The sequence below is a fragment of the Plecotus auritus genome (assembly GCF_963455305.1).
Source record: "Plecotus auritus genome assembly, chromosome: 5".
NCBI lineage: Eukaryota > Metazoa > Chordata > Mammalia > Chiroptera > Vespertilionidae > Plecotus > Plecotus auritus.
In genome coordinates this window covers 125,278,390-125,292,506 of record NC_137776.1, presented here as the reverse complement: position 1 = coordinate 125,292,506, position 14,117 = coordinate 125,278,390, and the positions used below count along the sequence as shown (strand labels likewise).

The following is a 14,117-nucleotide window of genomic DNA, read 5'->3' as shown; positions in this document are numbered from 1 at the left end:
ATCAAGAAGGTAAATTCCAAGAAGAAAAGATCCACATAAAATGTATTCCCCCTTGTATCTACAGCATGCAGCACAAAGTAGGCACGTAAATATCTGTAGATGGAAGGAGGAGAGAAGAAGAAAGGTAAAAAGGCATGGAGGAAGGAAATAAGAGAAGGGGAAAAGAAGCTTGGTGATACTCCTCTTTTAATTTTCTTATGTGGGAATTAAGAAAATTGTATTCTATAATGCCTAAAGTTCCTCTGCACTCTTAAAAGATCTATTCAAATCTATTTCTTCTATCCTGGGATAGACTAGCAAAGGCAAGTTTATTTATCAATATTTATTATTTACTTACAATCATTATTTATATCTGTTCTAATAATAAAATGATAACAATAAAACAGCTATAACTTAGTTATTTGTTCCTAGAATTCTACATTGAAAGTCACTAAAATTCCCTTTCAAGAGTAAGTTATTCATTATAAGGAGTCAATCTCATCCTGAAATACTGCCTCCTATAACTTGCTCACTTAATTGTAGACATTTTAAGATAAGGAAAAAAGGATTTAGATTTCACTTACACCTGTTTTTTCCTTTTAAAAATTTTTTCTAATATTCAATACTTCCAAACATGTACTATTTCATTAATTATACATCTATCCATATATATAGGAATCTCAATTCATCAATCAGCTTCACCTCACCTGTGTCCCTTCCCTATCAAAGTCCTCCTTTGGTGTTTAGTTTTGTTTCTTTTTTTTTTAACTCCTATTAGGATCATCTGTGCCAATCAATTTTCTTTGTTTAGAGATCACTTTTCAGCCAAGCATGCTACCTTAAAAGGTATTTCCCTTTTTCTTTTTGACCCACAAATCAGTTCACTTCTCCAAATTTTAACAATATCAAGAAGCTTCATTTTGCAACATTACTAATGTTTTACTAGTGAATAGTAAATAGTGAATATTACTATTTTTTTAAAAAAGCATTCAGTCAACTCTTCAAACATTTCAGATTCAATTCTATTCTTTTTTAAATCTCTCCTTCTTTCTTCCAGCCTATGTCCATAAGGCAAAATGGACAGAATATCATCTAACTCTGAAATTAACCTCTCTTTACCCAGGAATCTCTCCAGTGAAGCCCAAGAGGGGAAGGAAAATTTACTGAGCACTTGCAATGAGCCAGTCACCATATGGGCACCTTCAACTATCTTATGAGGTATGAGCATCTGAAAAAATGAAAAAAACAACAACAAAAAACCGGAGCTTAGAGTAAGTAAGTAAAACTAGTTCAGAGTCACATGCTAGAGAGTTGCACAGCCCAAACTTTAAAAAACGAGGAAGAAAGACTGAGAACATATTTCAAAGTTAATGAAAAGCATGTAATAGTTGTATTTAGTGGCATTCATTCTAGGGGGCATTTGATGTTTCACATGAAAGAAATTACAAAGAAGACAAAGGAAATGGAGACGGTCTTTCCAGAAACCAAGGCTGACTACCTTCTCTTTGACAACATTAGCAATGTAAAAGGGAACCGAACCTTGGACTTGAGGAATGAGAAAGAAATGGGGCATGGAGAAGAGTCGAGACACTGTGCATCTGGGTTGTGTCACACACAGAATGATGCTGATTCCACCCCTCAGATGACACACAGAGGGACACTAATGAGTCATGCAACAGTAATTCTCCCTAGGGTGCAACAGAAGGACTGGAAAAAACTCATCTTAGAATATCCCATATTAAAATGAAACCCCCCAAAAAGCTTCCCATGAAACCTCAATAAATGTGAAGCAGAATCCGTGAGCCAAAATAAGTGTAAACAATACTTTATTTTTTATACACAGAACAAAGTCCCACTTACCTTAATATTATTTGGCCAGGTCACAAATTTTCTAAGTTTTTAGTTCCTTTCCCCCCCTAACAGAATGCATTTTATAAACACTCTCAACAGGAAATGAGACAGTTAACCAAGTACAATGACACTCAATTACAACCTCAGACGCTTAGAAATAAGAGTTTCTGAGAGAAAACAATAAGTTCTGTGAATAAGTTGGGAAGAAGCTGTGCCAGGCCTCTAGAATGTTTCAATAATCCAGATCACAAAAAGGATTTAGTAGGAAAGTGGGTAGCACTCTCATAGTTAGAAACCTCCAGTTTCAGAGCAGAAAAAAACCTGTTAGTGTCCATATAAATGGACTCTCACATTTTAAAGACAGGAAATTGAGGTTCAAACTAAACTAGTTTCAGGGATGGGTTCCCCTTCCAACAATACTCTCCCACCCCCATTTGACAATTGGTATCATTGATTATCAGAGAAAAAATTTTAAAGAAAAGGCAAGTGACAGTATCTGGTTCCTAATTTATCAAAATGTACCAAGGAAAATACAAATGTACCAAGGATATAAAAGTTGATAACCTAATTAGTTATAATTCAGCACACCTAGACAATTAGGCCTTTTGATTTAAAAGCCTCCTTTGTTAGCCAAATAAAAAACGATTAGCAGAAACAAATTGTGTAAATCCATACTAGTACTCCATTTTAAATGAAAATATTAAAATATAGTGTATACCCAACCACTGTTTACAATGGAATATAAAACTTAAATTGATTTGGGGAATTCCAATGTTATCCACTTTCCTTCATGCCAGCGTTCACAGTGTCTGTTTCAATGCCATATTTTTAAAACTAAGTTCTACAATGATTTTTGCAAAACGTTCACAGTGATTTTTATCTCTGAAAAGAAGTAAGACTGAGGGAACCTTTTAAATTCTTTGTTTTAATCATTGCATATTTTGCTTTTAAAGTAACAAAAACATTTAAGTTGAAAAGAAAGAAAAGTACTAACCTGATCAGCTAATGAGGCTAAACATTGCGCCACAGGTTTCATTATGGGATGGTAATGGTCTAGTACTCATCTAAATTTCATTCTACTGGTGCTGTAACAGGAAATAAGAGGCCCAAAAGGGACCCTCTAGGATCTCCAGGGTAGGCAGAAGCTGAGTGCCTATCTACTCTCCTGTACATACCTCAAAGGAATCATGGTGTGTGCGAGAGCTATTTACAACTTACTTTGTGCATAATCAGCAGAAACAAAAGATATGACAACAAGCATAAAGGCTTCTCTCTCTCTCTCTCTCTCTCTCTCCCTCCCTCCCTCCCTCCTCTCTCTCTCTCTCTCTCTCTCTCTCTCTCCTCTCTCTCCTCTCAGGAGAATTCAGCAAGGGAGGGCCAGTGGGTATTCACTTCAGTGTCAAAAGGGCTTCCAGAAAACACATTTTCTGTGGGGCAGGGAGGAAATATGGCAAGCTTCCTACACACACACACACACACACACACACACACACACACACACACGTTCTTTGTTTACTGAGATCACACATAAAGACTGTAAGAGGCCAGATTTCTGAAAAAGAAGTTAGGAAAAGCCCCACACTAAAAGGAAGCTACCGTTTACAACATTTAAAATGGAATGGGGGTATAAGGTGGGTGTAAGGAACGGGAGAGAGAATGAGGCAAGACATGGTAACCTGGGAAATGAAATGTGTTCCCAAGAAAAGGGCTTATAGACACTGAGATGCTTTTTGCACAGCTAGGGCCCATTTGAAATGTAATTTTATTTTTAAACATTAAGCATTCAGGTAGGCACTTGCCTCACAGGCACTATAAAAGTCACAGCCTAAATAAGCAAACTGACTCCCATGTCAGCTCAAGTCTCTTCTGTTAAGCTGGCCACAAGCCCAGATCAGTTCTGAAGCGTACGTGTTTTGGTGGCTTCAGTCTAGCAGTGAAGATATGAGGGAAACTATCTGAGCCCAAGAAGAACTTGGAAAAGAATGGATAAACAAAACTGATTTTCAAAAATAAAGGGAGAGAGAAAACCCAAAACAAGTCCTCTCTGGGGGCTAGGGGACATGGCTGGGCGCAAGCTCTGCCACATTCCAGGCCAGAGAAAAGCACCAGAAGAACTTCAGCCTCGTTTCAGTGGGTAGACAATGCCAAGCAGCAGAAGGGACAATTATGCAGATAACACAAAGAATTCAGGAAGACCATTAAGTGAAATGGATTTGACAATAAGCTAGCCAGGAGCCCGTGTGAGAAAGAGCAGAGAAAGGAATAAATTAATTACCCACCACAGTGAAGATGAGGATGCATGCTAAACACACTGCTGCAAAATAAATGAATGCGAACGCTGAAATGCAGGAAGGTGAGCCGTGTTGTTGATGTGCAGTTACAGCTTATATCCTACTAATTTTTCAGGTTACGATTTAACTAATGAACAACATTCCAAGCCTAAACTTTCTCGACCATGGAACCCCAGGCTAAGACTCAGAAGGACCAACTATATAAACCCAACGCTTAGGAATGAAAACACTGCTTCCTGGTCTCCGCTACTGGTGAGTCCAAACACTTCTTTATCCCTTTTCCAAAAGAAAATGGCCAGAACTGTGCTCATTCTTACAGATGAGACAGGGTTGTATGAATGGAGGAACACGATCAGGATGAGAGATATGTTATAAAAGAAGAACTAAGTAGGACAGTGGACAGGCCACTCTGGAGACATCTCAGATCAATGAGCTATAGGATCAGGATGAGAAAAGAGAGAACAGAAAAGAGTCAAGTATGTGACTCTGCTCCTCTACAGGTTGAGGGACACAGAAGAGAACTGGGGGTGGGGGAGGCACATCTCACAGCAGCCAGGCCTGTTTAATTGAGGGTCACGCTTTTCCTGCCTCAGGAGCTGGTCCTCTTGGGGAAGCTGCCAAAGAACAGGGCCCTAGGCTCCTTGATAGGAGCAACCTCTGCAGGTACAATTACAGGAGATTTTCACCGCCACAAACAACAACACAAATACCTTGTTTTTGTATTGTGAAATGTAGGATAACAGATATAAACCTCTCTTCCCTGGTGACACCCTGAGGAATGTAATGGAACATGAATAATGCTAAAATTACATAGAATCTGCTTTCCAGAGTGCTCAAAGGGCTTTATACATAATATTTATTAATTCCCACATCAGATAAGTAAAGGTTGGTCTAATTTCCATTGTACCTTTTTTATTTTTAAACAAGAAAACTGAGGCCTATCACTACTGTCTTCCTCCGCATTTGATAAACTGTACAGAACTGAAATTATGACTAAGTTCTCTCAATTACGATGCTGGTGTTTTACTAGAAGGAGAAAAAGCCTCCTACCAATTGATAATCCATCTATTTCTCCAACTCTTGTTTTATTTGAGTTTTAGCACTACAGAAAATGAAGTTGTGTATACCTGTGTCATGGATGGGCTTTAGATTAAGAAAACAAAGTACAGAATTAGATTATTTTCAATTGGTTTGCAATCATTCTTTTAATTCATATCTTAGAAACTGAACACTCCAGGTTTCTGCTTATCAGCATATATACTGCCAAATCTAACAACTGACAGTAAGTAAAATTTCAAGTATGCATATATATGCCCAGGTTAACTTTCTTTCTGCCCTTGAGGACCAATGACAACTACCCTAAAGGCAGGAAATGTGGAAAAGGCACTGGATTTGAAGCTGAACATCTGTTTAAATAAATCCCAGCAGTCCCTTATAAAGTTGGTCAGTTAATTATCAATTCAGGGCCTTGTTTCCTGCATCTGTAAAGTGGGAATACTTACAATTACTGTGTATGGTTGACAAGGTTGAAGGAGAGGACATGTCATCTAACTAAGCACATAGTAGGTACACAGTATAGGTAAATGATACTTCCCCGGACATCCCCCCAGAGCACACCACCCTCATGAGGGCTGAGAAGTTTGAGACAGTGAGGGACAGAATTTGGGTGCAGGTAAGCAAGCCTCAAGTGTCAAAGGAATAATATAAGCAATTAGAGAAACTAAAGAATATAACCATTCAATTAGTCTCAATTAGGGACCAGCTCAGTCAACTTATAGAAGGCTTCCTAGAATGCTGAGTTGAGAAAAACTGTAAGATGTTTTGAGGCTCAGAGAGACTGACCATTGAAGTCTTTTCACTGGAAGGAGTCGTGAGCAGTATCCCATTTCACTCCCTGCCATTCATAACCCAAAGGGGCCTTCACAATTAAAATATAAGGTAAGCCCTAGCCAGTTTGGCTCAGCGGATAGAGCGTCAGCCTGGGGACTAAAGGGTCCCAGGTTAGATTCTGGTCAAGGGCACATGCCCCAGTTGCAGGTTCAATCCTCAGTAGGGGGCGTGCATGACGCAGGCAATCAATGATTCTTTCATCAGTGATGTTTCTATCTCTCCCTCTCCCTTCCTCTCTGAAATCAATAAAAATATGTTAATATATATATACACATATATGTATATATGTGTATATATATATAGACACACATATATATATATGTGTATATGTGTGTGTGTATAAATATATATATATATATATATATATATATCATATATATATATGCTAGAGGCCCAGTGCATGAAAATTCATGCAAGAGTAGGCCTTCCTTCCCCTGGCTGCCAGCACCGGCTTCCCTCCGGGACCCGGGACCTAGGCTTCCCTCTGGCCACCGGCAAGGCACCCAGTGGCTTCGCCCAGAATGAAGTCCAGTAATTAGCATATTACGCTTTTATTATTATAGACTAGAGGCCTGGTGCATGAAATTGGTGCATGGGGGGTGTTCCTCAACCCAGCCTGCACCCTCTCCAATCTGGGACCCCTCAAGGAATGTCCGACTGCTCGTTTAGGCCTGATCCAACTGGGATTGGATCAGGCCTAAACGGGCAGTCGGACATTCCTCTCACAATCCAGGACTGCTGCCCAATCGCTCGCCTGCCTGCCTGCCTGATTGCTCCTAACCGCTTCTGCCTGCCAGCCTGATCACCCCCTAACCACTCCCCTGCCAGCCTGATTGACGCCTAACTGCTCCCTTGCTGGCCCGATTGCCCCTAACTGCCCTCCTCTGCCAGCCTGATCACCCCAACTGCCCTCCCCTGCAGGCCGTGTTGCCCCCAACTGCACTCCCCTGCAGGCCTGGTCCCTCCCAATTGCCCTCCCCTGCTGGCCTGATTGCCCACAACTGCCCTCCCCTTCTGGCCATCTTGTGGTGGCCATCTTTGACTACATGGGGGCGGCCATCTTGTGTGTGGGAGTGATGGTCAATTTGCATATTACCTCTTTTTATATAGGATAAGGTTACCTGCTGAGTTCTCTTTCATGCTACTGGCTTGACCTATGAATTAAAAATAAGGAGCTTCTAGGAAACATGGGTGAATAAAATCTGAAGAAACTCTACCCTTTTGGAAAACAGCAAACTCATAGACAAAACCAATAGTCTAGGTCAGTGGTTCAAGGTATATGCCTCAGCCATGGAACTTATCAGCATCATCCAGGGAGTTGTTTGAAATGCATTTACTGGGCCCCACCTGAGACCTACTGCGACAGGACCCCTGGATAGAGTACCCAGCCACTTGTTCTTAGTGGTCAGGTGTTTGAGAATCACTAGCCTAAATAAACTGGAAAATCAAAGGAGAAATGTTCAGGAAAAAGCTCTCAGTTTTAGAAGAGGCAGCATAACAAAAACCAAGGGATGAAAGAAGAAGCAGACACCAGGGCATAAGATCCAAGATCTTCCCAAATCTCATTCTTCGAAGGAGAGAGGGGATGTCAGAAAAGCAGACCCTTAAAAGAGAAAGCCAAAATGATTAAGCAACTTAAGGAGCGGTGATATGGCCAATTCCTCAATACGCTGCAAACATGAGAAGGAAATGATTTGGGGACAGGCGCTAACTTAGGCATTTAAACTAAAAACACTTTGAAATGATCCAGGTCACCTTTAACTTGGCCACTGTGTTTGCTCCTCTCGGCTTCTCTCCCTGGTTTTCCTCCACAATCAAGAAGGAGGATGAATTTAACTATTTCTAATGAGGAGGAAGAGGATACTAAGTAATGATCACCAACCTCCTGAATTTATTTTTGGGGGGTGGCATTTTTTTAGAAAGGAGTTCACTTTGGAAGAAAATAGATACATTTAACTTGACCTTATATCATCAAAGGCACAAAAGGGGACACACCAAAAGGGTGTTATTTTTCCTCTCCTCAATTTAACACACTGAAAAGGAAAAGGTGATGGAAAAATGTATGTGAGAAAGCAGAAAAGGGAGTCTGAGGAATGAAATATGATAGAAGAATGTGCCAGACAATGAAAAATATTACCCCCAAAAAGCTCAACGGCTCCAGTTACCCATTGAACCACCTACAGTAAACCTATTATGTTTTTTTTAAGTTTATATGTTCATACATGGCTTAAGAGCTGAAATAAGATGAGCGTGTAATGCTAAATTTAATGCCCAGTGGTTGGCTGGAGATGCAGGTTCCTCTGGACGAGCCCCTTGCCCCATCAGCCATGAAGAGTGAGCCTGAAGGAAGGCCACCAGCCTAGGAGGGAAACTCCCACTGCTGTCAACAGGAGAGCCAGAGGTGCCTTGTGTACACTACCAAACTCAGAACACAGCATGCAGAAGACCAATGAATCGACATGGTTTTCTTTGCATGCAAAGTTTGAACACAGGTAACGTGAGGAGAAGAAAGGAAACGGGAAGGCAGATTCAGTCCTGCGGTTCCATACAGTAAAATCTTTCCCAACCCAAACATAAGTCATACTGTGTATTGCACAATTCCCCCTCCAAGCCTTCTGAGGATCCCAGACTAAAAAGAGAAAATTCACAAACACAATACAAGGCTGATTTCTATGGAAAACACACCCACCTCCTAACCGCCCCGCCCCAACCCATCCTAAATTCACTTTTGTCAACTGGGGTGAGATCTAAGGGAGATGAAAAGCTACAGTTTTCTGTGCCAGGTTAAAAAAAATGGCATCTCTTTGTTACTGGGGGTCTCAGGATGTGCTGAGAAGATTAAGTAAAAGGAAGTTTCTTAGAATATTTTCTCTTGGGATGTTACAAAATCAGGTACTTTTTTCCAAACTGAACATATTTTACTCCTGAAATCTAGTGGCTTTAGCAGCTAAAATTAGTAGACAACAGAATGTTTTGTAAATGATAAAACACATAGTGTTTCTTTTTTTGTATGCTTTTGGTATAATAGCCTCACATAGCACTATTTATGTCACAGACTTAATGATCCGAAATGCAATAAAATACCATGTTCTCGCTATAGGCTTTCCTTTTAGTGATGTCATGCTCTTTACTGGTTTCATCTGCCACCTATTCTTTACCTCTCATATAAATTTTAGTCCTACACTTTCAAGCTCCAACTAGAAATTTCCAAGTGTCCAGTTAACACCTTGAGCTAAACAAGCAAAACAACTGGGTTCATTACTACCCTTTCTTTATTACAGCTCTCCCCTAACTTTGCTGTATTTTGCCATGTCGATCCCATTAACAAACACTCAGAAACATGCCCAGCCAGTGTGGTTCATTGGTTGAGCATTGACCAATGAACCAGGAGGTCACAGTTCAATCCCTGGTCAGGGCACATGCCCAGGTTGCAGGTTCAATCCCCAGTGGAGGTCATGCAGGAGGCAGCAGATCAATGATTCTCTCTCATCATTGATGTTTCTATCCCTCTCTCACTCTCCCTTCCTTTCTCTAAAATCAATAAAAACATATTTTTAAAAAGACTCGGAAATACAAATAATGATTAAGAGCCTTCTCCTTATTTCCCAAACCAAGTAATTTCTGAAAGCCTGTCCATTCTTCCCTTTTAATCCCCTTAGCAGTACCCCCATACAACTCCCGGGTCATTTCTCTCCTTCGAGATCAGACATCTGCCATGACTTTTAAGTGGTAATTCCAACTTTATCATTCCACACTCGCCAACCAGTGCCATATACCACCCCCTCCAATTGCCAAACATATTCTCCTAGATGATGTTTAGAGTTCCCCACAAACTACCAATTTAAAGTTCCTTCCTGGCCCTCTAAAACCTAGCTCTACCCTGTCTTTCCACCTTTACCTTCTCCTCTTCCTTCATGGCAAATACTTAACCGATAGTCTAATTAGATTATCTGAAGCCTCCTGCTTACTGATTTGGGCTTTCCTAACTTGACAGTTCTCATGCTGCTCTTTTTAGAATGCCCTCCCCTGCATTATACATGTGAAAAATCTCCTTGTTTCCCGATGCCACTCCTTTTACAAAGTTTTCTGATACCCTCCCCCCCCCCGCCTCAGCGGCAGAGATCTCCTCCCCAGAGCATTACAGAACCTTGGACTTGACATACGTGTTTTTCTCTCCTTAAGGGCAAGAACTAATTTACTTCTCTCCAATAGAGCCTACCACACTGCTTTACACGTGGCAGATAGTCAACAAATACATGCAAAATGAATAATAAATAAATCTCTTAAAATTCATAGTGGCACCAGTGACCCAATGTTAAAAATAGAGTGATTTTAACAATATCATTATTCCACCTGATCCTCAACAAATACCCACAGGCAGTTAGGGGCCAATAATTCCTATTTCACATAAATACAAGATGCAAGGAGGTTACTATTTATGCGCAGAACATTCTTCTGAGTATAATTTAGCCTGTAAAAGTTCAGTAACTAATTCAATGTCACCCTGTTGATCTGCGGTATGCATCTACTGAAATGATACTTCTCTAGTTGGACTTTCCTTCCAGCTTACTTCAGGGTACCTCTGAAACCTGACTCCATTGAGGAAATCTTCCAGAGGGAGAAAACATACAACATCTCCTCTAAAATATGTTTAAGAAACCCTTCTCTGCCCCACAAGTTGTCAACATATGCTGAAATCTGAAATATATATCTATATATATATATATATATATATAAAAGCCTAAGTGACTAGAATGACTGGAATGACCAGTTGCTATGACATGCACTGACCACCAGGGGGCAAACGCTAAAAACAGGAGTTTCCCCCGGTGGTCAGTGCGCTCCCACAACCAACTTCCCCCAGCCGGCCAAATTCCCGTGGTCCCTCCCTCCACCTGGCAGGCCCTAATCGCCAGATCGGGGCTGGGACGGGGAACTGGGGGTGGGTGGCAATGGACGTGGACCCTTTCCGAGGTGGGCCGAGGGCCAGCTCCCTCCTCAGGGCTGGTGGCCAACCTCCTGTGCCCCATTCTTCCGGCAGGCCCCAATCTGCCCGCTGCCCGCCCGCCGTAGTGGCGGCGCAGTGGCGAGGGAAGGAGGAGGGGGGGCAGGCAGGGAACAGTGGCAGGCTGCCAACAATGGCAGCGTCAGCATCAGTTCCTCCTGCGCCTGTCCCGACAACCATCACCTCCTCTCCAGCCCGGCCCTGATCAGCCTGGCCCTGATCAGCCCTGATTGCCGGCCAAGCCTAGGGACCCCACCCATGCACGAATTTCGTGCACCAGGCCTCTAGTAAAATAATACATATACATATATTATACACACACACATACATGTACGAGGCTTCAGAGTAGGGACATGCATGAAAACCTCCTTTAATAAGTTGTTTAAAAGAGGCAATGATTGCCATATACCTGGAAAGAAAGTAATCAAGCCATTATACATCCCTGACATAGAAATACATATCTAAGGTCAGCTCACAGCCAAATGGGGGTAAATTTCCATCCCTAATCGTAGCGAATCCTTTGTTTCTAGCCAAAAGTATGCAACTACATTTGATCCTAAAGCCAAATGGTGCCCTGCTGCCTACTTTTCTAAATACAGTTTTATTAAAATATGGCCATGCCTATTCTTTTACATATATAATCTTTGGACATTTGCATCTACAAAGACAGAGTTGAATAGTTGCTACAGGAACCATATGGTGGCCTAAAATATTTACTATCTGAGCAGAGAAATACAGAAAAGGTTTGCCAATCCATTTTAAATTGTGTAAAATTATACCTCTTTCCCCAGCAACATCACTTTCAAGAATTCAGCTTTAGGAAATAAGAATACAAGTGCAAACAAGAATGTTCATATTGAAGCACCACTCTTCATAAAAGGAAAAGAACTGGCAACAGCCTCAATGTCCATGAACCAAGAACTCATTAAATAAATTATGGTACAATAATAATACTAGGAATCCACTAAAAATTATGATGAGTATTTACATTTATAGACATGGAAAGATATCTATGACCTAAGTTTAAAAAAAGGAAGTCACATATCTATAATCCCTTTACCTTACTAGTACCTACCCCTACATTTTCATGTAATCATAAATTCAGATGACTAAAAAGATGTTAATAAAATGGTCCTTTGGTGGCAGCCTTTCAGAGAGTTTTTATTCTGTTTGTAGTTTTTAAATCAGATCTGCACAACAACTATATAACCTTTACACAAAAGCTGTAAAATAAGTTTAAAACTATTGAAACTTAAAATCCGGGTGCAAAGTTTAGATCTGCATTTTATTAAGCACTGAGTTTTTCAGAAAATAAGATGTTTTTTGGATTGTTTAGGTTTGGTGGGGGTTTGGGTTTTGTTGTTGCTATTTTGGTTCTTCCTTTTTCTTTGTCTTAAAGAGAGAAAGGTTGTTAAGCTTATCAATACCTGCATAGCTATGCACTGGCATCCCCACTATATGTAGTAACCACACTTCTGGATCAAAGAAGCCCCTTACAAAAGCAGCCAGGGGTTAGGAGGAAGAGGAGAGGTTAACAGAATAGTGCCTTTATGGAAATGTATTAATTCAATCAGTGTCTTGCTTCTGGGTTATCATAAAAAGGTTCATAAAGTACCCAAAAGCCACATAAGATTTTAGAATTATGCTGCCCAGTGACTGATTCTTAGTGAAGAGAAAGAAAAGAGTTTCTCCACTCTCATTTTCTTCAACAGAAGTAAGTTTCTGCAAGATAGGCACAGTGCTTTTTTAACTAGTAATCGAAAAGGCCAAATATGGACATGATAGGAGTATTCAGAACCCTGCACCACCTTTGATAAAGAGATGCTTAGTGAACACTGCATAAGGCTTGCACACTAATCACAACAGGTTTTACAGAAGAAATTGCTAGTGACAACCTACCCAGCTCACCCTCTCTGTGCCAGACTTCCCAGGCATCACTGCTAAGCCCCATTTTATGAATGAAATAACTCAGGGTCAGAGAGGTTATATAACTTTTCCAAGGTCAAATAAGGAAGAGATAAATTCAAATGCAGATACAGCTGGTTCAAAAGTCTGGATTCTCAATGCATGTTGCTTGCTACTATTCTGTTTAATTCCACTGAGTTTAAATACTATTAGCTTTAGTGTGACCTAAATGCCACGAATACAAGTAAACATGCAAAGCCAGGGACAGCGGTTGGGGTCTTACCTGTAAAATGTAACTTCAAGCTCTACTATCAAGTATAAGGATAATGAATATAATAAGGCAGGAATCTTCAATTCATGGAAATGGTTAGAACTGATGATACAAAAGTAAACAGAATCCAATAGAACTAGGTTTGCCTCTTTGCCTTCAGTCTACCATTAGCCATAACTGCTATCACAGAAATAAAAGGATCACTCTGACATCCATGAAGGCCAACCTGGTGAGACTTTTGCAGAGTGGCCAAAATGCAAGACTAACGGATAACACAATAGATGCTCAAAAAGAGAAATAAATTAAAAAGATAGAAAAGGTTGCCTGCCAAATGTCTACTCTCTCCTTTCCTAGACATAAATGAAGAAATTAAAATATTTTATTTAAATGTATCCTCTTGTTTCCAAAAAGTCAAGCTTCCCAAGGGAAGCCTGATACAGGGCGAGTTCAAAGAAAGGGGACTACAGTTCACTGAATACCTACTATGTACTTTAGTTTCACATTTCATGTTCCTGACAAATTCTCAAGCTCAGTGTTCTTTTCCCCATTTTAAAATGGAAGAAAATAAAGGTTAGGGATAAAGTGACTTACCCAAGGTCACAAGACTAATACAGTAAGTGACAACATTAAGATCTAAACTCAGCTCCAATCTTTTAACTGGTCATCCAGAGTTCTATAATGTCAAACACTACTGTCTTTCTGGTACAATGGGAACAGAAAAATTCTAAAAGGTCAAGTATTGGTATTTTAATAATGTTTGATTTTTAGGAAAAAAATCCTAAACCAACTTTTTCTTATTAAGGAGACATGATATTAGAGTAATTCCATCCTTTGTCTCTTGGTTTATAAAGGAAAAAATTTAATAAAGCAAATTGAAAAGGGTTGAATACAACCACAACATCTTTTTTATAATAAAAATCTGCTT

The 14,117-nt window shown here is 40.3% G+C and overlaps 1 protein-coding gene across 2 annotated transcripts in view; it reads right to left on the bottom strand.

Moving 5' to 3' along the window:
* The window catches only part of BNC2 (basonuclin zinc finger protein 2), a 440,736-nt gene that overhangs the window by 268,045 nt on the left and 158,574 nt on the right, over positions 1-14,117 (bottom strand). The window lies entirely within an intron of this gene.